Source organism: Crassostrea angulata, chromosome 3, assembly GCF_025612915.1.
Source record: "Crassostrea angulata isolate pt1a10 chromosome 3, ASM2561291v2, whole genome shotgun sequence".
Lineage (NCBI taxonomy): Eukaryota > Metazoa > Mollusca > Bivalvia > Ostreida > Ostreidae > Magallana > Magallana angulata.
In genome coordinates this window covers 35,879,992-35,885,877 of record NC_069113.1, presented here as the reverse complement: position 1 = coordinate 35,885,877, position 5,886 = coordinate 35,879,992, and the positions used below count along the sequence as shown (strand labels likewise).

The 5,886-nt window shown below is 33.8% G+C and overlaps 1 pseudogene; it reads right to left on the bottom strand.

Moving 5' to 3' along the window:
* Window positions 1-1,498: 1,498 nt before the first annotated feature.
* Window positions 1,499-4,353, bottom strand: LOC128176859 (uncharacterized; annotated as a pseudogene).
* Between the last annotated feature and the right edge of the window lie 1,533 nt (window positions 4,354-5,886).

Here is a 5,886-nt window from a genome sequence, read left to right as displayed (position 1 = left end):
TTCTAAAATATGACAAGGTGGAATTTTTATCGGCGCCATAAAAATTCATTTTAAATTAATATAACTTGTTGTTTGAAATCATTTGAGAGAGGATTATTACATCTTTTACAAGTCAAGGGTTTATGATCCGCTCCTATCTACTTTTAGTAGTGTATTAATAACCGTTGACTTGGAAAGATGGGACTGTTTGTGTAACACCATAGCAGCAACTTCGACAGGGGTTCTTTTGACACTACCACTTTATAGTGGGACACTTCCGGGTATTTTTAAAGAGAAGACACAAAAGCAAGCACAGCTTCAATATAAAAATATCATGAACAAAAAATTCATATTTATTCCTACATTGTAAAAAGTAGAGAAACCGTTCTATTCTTTTGACTATTTTAAATTTGATAATACCACCTTGTGTCATAATACACTCGTTAAGGGTATTCAGAATAAATAACTTTTTACAACTAAATCGCAAAAAGGGAAAATTAATGTTTATAATTGTTTGTATCAAGAGAATAAAAGTATATATCAAGAATTTTTTATAACAAAATATTCTATCATTAAAATAGCAACTTTAACAGGCGTTCTTATAACATTTCTACTTTAGTGTATTGCAGGTTACGTTTGGGTATTTCAAGTAGGGCCAATTATGCAAAAAAAGCCAAATTTTCAAAAGATCTTCTTCTCTATTCCCACACATGTGAGGAAAAAACTAGTTGCATGGTTGTAATGTCTATAAAGCCCTCTACCAAAATTGTGAAATTCATGGCCCCTGGGTAAGGGGTTCTGGCTCAAGGGCGGGGCCAAATGGCCATACAGTAAAAAAGTATCAAATCTTAGAAAATCTTCTTCTTTACTCTCTCATATATATATATATATATATATATATATATATATATATATATATATACATACATATATATATGTGTGTGTGTGTGTGTTAATAACTAAATAAATGATTATGGTGTCCATGAAGCCTTCTATCAAAATTATGAAATTCATGGCCCCTGGGTCAGTGGTTCAGGACATGGGGGGGGGGGGGCAATTTGGCATTAGAGGGTCAATGATATACTGTTTTAAAATCTTTTTTCCCTATTCTCACACATCTGTATGAAAAACTGACTTCATAATAATGTTTACCAGGAAGTCCTCTACTAAAATTTTAAATTTCATGTCCCCTGGAGTATGGGTTTTGACTCTAGGGCAGGGCAAAAATGAATTTATAGGTGTTAATGCGTTTAATGTTTAAAAATTATTTTCTTTACTCAGACACACCTGATAGGAAAACTTAATTCATGATTTTGTAGACCAGATCTTTAAGGTTTTCGCCAAAATTATAGGTATCAAAGTTCTTTTTTAAAGATTTCAGGCAGCGAGGTGGTCGTCATTACAATTTTATAATTTTTCTACTCCAGAATTAAACCCAGTTAAATGAATATATGAGACTCCTCGACTAGTTTGTTTATGGTTTATATGCTACTCAGGTGACCGTTAAGGCCTGTTGTTATTAAAAACCGTCCAAATGTGCTGTCGGAGTCGATAACATCCTTCTAATAAAACGAAATGTCGATAGAATAGAGCCACTGTCAGGGCGTAGGCGTGAAAATTCTAGTACACAACTTGCTGGAGATATGTACGAATTTGGTTATTTATATATATGCAACATGGTTGTATTTCCCATTTCATCTGTGTTTTACCTTGGAATTCAAATGCTATTATTGTTTCCCTTAATTGAGATTTGTGCACTGTGGATAGACAAGACCTCGCTTACCCTAAGCAAACTGTGATATGCGATGGGGAAAATAGTGGAAAATGAAACACTCTCGTAGGGAGATCTGCAAATAGATGGCAATGCTAATATGATCCTTTGAAAAATAAAGTTAAATTCGAGGATCTGTTGTGACGCCTCGCTTTTAATGGAGATCCTGCAGGCTTTCTTGAAAATTAAGAATTGGGTGTTATCTTAGATGCCTAAAAACGTGGGGGAGTAAGCAAAGACTTAAAACCACTGAAGTCCATTTGAAAACACACACTTTTTTTCTTACAAATATCACTTTTGTTACATTTAGTAAATATTTGTTATCATTCAGTATTGCCAAACCTTCAAAAACTGATTTTAAATTGAATTGATAATAAGACATCAAAATATGTATATGCTAATTCAGCAACAAAATGCTAATGAAATCGAATGTTCAGACGATAGTTTTTTTAAGGATGGTTCATCATACCATTTTTAAAGAATTTTTAAAGAACATATTCTGATAACACATGTGAATATCACTTTCAATTTAAAAAAAAATGGTACCATGGCCAAGACACACCCTATGATAAAAAGCAAGTTTTTTTCCATTAAATTTTCAAGATGATCATCAAATGGTCAAGAGAGAAATATGTTTGTGCAATGAATTGGGCTTGTTATTTAAATGGATTTAAACATGTGATTACATTCTGAAGCTTCTTGGAACAAAGATATGTTGAAGTAGGTGTTTGATTCTAATGAATCGTGTAGAACTATTTTTATATCTTTGTTTAAATTCGAAAGACTCACTTGATGTAAAGAAAGTAAAAAATGCGGTAAGTATGAATTAAACATTTTATATTTTTTAGTTAACTGCTAAATAAGTTATTTTTAGCATTTTTTTTAGATAACCAAATTATTGTATTGAGGAGTATTTATTAATTAATTATTGACTTTAAGCCACGTTTTGAAATCTTTATTGTATGTACACGCACATCCTAAATTCACTGGAGATATGTACATTTAAGCACAGGAAAAAAAGTAACTGAACTTAATACACATATTATACTAAATGCTTGATTGTCATTTAAAACATACTGGTAATAGGGTTGTGGCTCTGTGTGGAAATATGTCTCCGCTTATTCCCCCAGGTTCTTTGTGAATATAAGATAGAGCATTTTCTCTATGCTGTACCTAAAATGGACAAATGAGCAATACAATTAAGTAAGTGATAAAAATGAATGGAAAAAACCAATGTTAACCCACAACCTTTGAGATTTTTTAAAAATTAGTTAAAGCTCCTTGATAGGCTTTATGTGTGTTTAATGTTGGTATGGAGCCCTGGACAAGCCTGTTAGCTTCAGTTCTTAAATTTCCAAAATGTTCTAGGGGAGTATTGATAGCCATGGGTCTGTTGTCGGTGCTAGCTGACGGAATTTGCCCCCTTGTGAACGAGAGAGACAATCGACAATAGAACTTAACTCAGATGTTATGTGATTTGCTTTTTGGGAGTTGATTTTAATCAACTCTCCTATGCAGTTACTCTGCATAAACCGAAAGTGAAACAGTGTTTGGACCAAAGCACAAATCATCGCCACTGACAAGTTCTTGAAAATAATTGATAAATTCGAAATAATTTTTTTTTCAAGGAACCTTACTTTTAAATACCTTCAAAATAGCCAGATTTTAAATGGTACGAACAATTTAGATATTTTTTTTAATCGTATGTATTCTTACGCCAGAGTTTAATATAGTCTCGTTCAACTCGACGCTCGGTTGTCTCCGTAAATCTCCGACAAGCAGAGAGTCTCTCTTGCTTGTCGGAGATTAAAGGCGACAGCCGAGCGTTTGGCTGAACGAGACGAGAGTTCAATATTGCTTGGATCCCTAAATTTTCCAGAAATATATCTATCACTGATACATAGTTTGATTGAATTAAATAAATTCTATCTTTAAATATTACTTAACATGATTCATATGGGGTTTTATCAACTTTCTTGTGTCGAAAAAGTCCGAAAATTCATATTATAACAATGTGCGTAATTCAAATACAGATTAGAAACTACCAGCACTTGTCATGCAAAATACATATCATTGAATTTTAAATAAATAATTATCGATAAAATCAACTCCCGTCAGTTCTTCGATACTTTGATTTAAATTATTATATTTGAGACATGTGAGAACCAGTTTCCTTACAATTTTTATAACCATATGTGATTTTAATGTTGTGGTGTTTATAACCTGCACAACTGCCATGTTGATTGTTGATTGAAGTTGTTTAAGAGTTGCCTTCTTAATTTCATGTCCTCAGTAATCTTGTTTAATTTCATGCATTTTTTCAATTGGAATTTTCATGATCATTTCTACATTATCAAATCCAATGCCTAAAAAAGTGAGCACTTTGGTTGGTTGTTCTATTTTTTCATTTGCAATTGGGACCCCGAGGTCGCTGCTGAGCAATAGAAAGGTGTCTAAGGTTGTTTCCTTGAATTAAAATCTTGGCCACAAAAAGAAAGTCATCTAGATAGTGTAGAAATTTTGTGGATGAACCCTTGTCACCCAAAATAGAAAGCTAGCAAACCTGTTCCAGACCGTACAACCAACCTAACGACAAATGGCATTATCTTGTTGTCATAATAAGCATTGTTAAAGAAAAGCTTATCAGATCAAAATCAGTGCTGCTAACTGACCAGTCTTAACCGAAAGGCTGATTTAATGTCCGACTTTTTAAGATTGTCCCACTTCCTAATCTGGCAATCATGGCAGCAGCATCGCCCATAGTTGAATAGGCTGCTGGATAAAATTGAATAAAGGATTATTTTTTTTTTGGTTTTGCCCCGTCTTGAATTCGTGCAGACACAGTTTTATTCAAACAAATTTCTTTAGATTTTGGGATTAGCCCTCTGAGAACGAGGGCGAAATTAAAACTGGGGAGAATGTTTCCCTGTATACAGTAAATGGTGAATAAGATGATACCAGGCATCTTTTTGGGAACAATGAGATATCTGCAGCGATGGAAAAAGGGGTTGTTTAAGGTAAATGGCCCTGAAAATCTGCCCCAAAAATTCCCTGTCAATCTTTTGCTCTGCTACCGAATTCTGTTTGCCTAAACATAGTAATATTTTGATTACCTGGGTAATCCTGGGCCAAAATATTGTAATTTGAAACCATGCGTAAATTCTTGATTTAAAAATGACAATCTTGGTATTTTGGTGTATGATAAATAATTCTGTCTAATTTGATAGAGATCTTGCCAAAGCCCAAAGTCCCATGTTTCACTCTAATGGTCGCTGTCAGATTGTTGAGGCAAGGGGTATGTTGGCTGGCCTCAGCCTGAGGCTCGGCAGGACCGGGCTTTTCTTGCCTTGGGAGAGGGCGAGGCTTTTTAAAGCCCCTGTCCTTTGCTAAAGATTATGTACACCCATTCCTGAGTTCGTCGTCTATTAGGTGGCACTCTGGATGTTTGATGATCCTAGATTTGTAATCTTTTCTTTGTTGTGGCTATCTGGCCAGATGGTAAAGAGGAAAAGGAAGTTGCTTACATGGACAACTCTTACTGATGCTGATTACCCTAAATTGGTTAAACTGTACCTAGTTGTATCATCAACTGTCAAACAATGCTATTCAATTAATTAAAAGAGAGTATCTCATTTCCATCTCAATAATTTTTATTATGCAAGTATTCTGCACCATCTCAATTGGTCTCTTTAGTAAAATGTGTATTGTAATACATGTATTTAACCTTACTAATAAAAAAAAGTGTACATGACGACTTAAAAACTCCCTAAAACATTTTGTAAACGAACTCAAGTGATATGTAAATGAGCTTGTCCGAACTGGTTAATAATTCACATATCTCGTCAATTGTACCAAAATCCACCGATTCTTTTCATATTTATCCATTGAAAAGACAGGGTCACAAACCAGACCTAAATTCACTGTTACAGGGTGTACAAAATCATGTTTTAACTGGTACAAAAAACTATCCAAGACTATTAGCACTTTTCAGGAAGTGTCATTTTTTTCACTCTCGTTTTAAAGTTATCAAATTCATAGTAGATTTGCCGTAACTCATTGTATAATAAAGGGAGGTTCTCATATGTATAGGGATATCATCATTTACGTATACGTACCTTTTTATAAAACACGCCCTT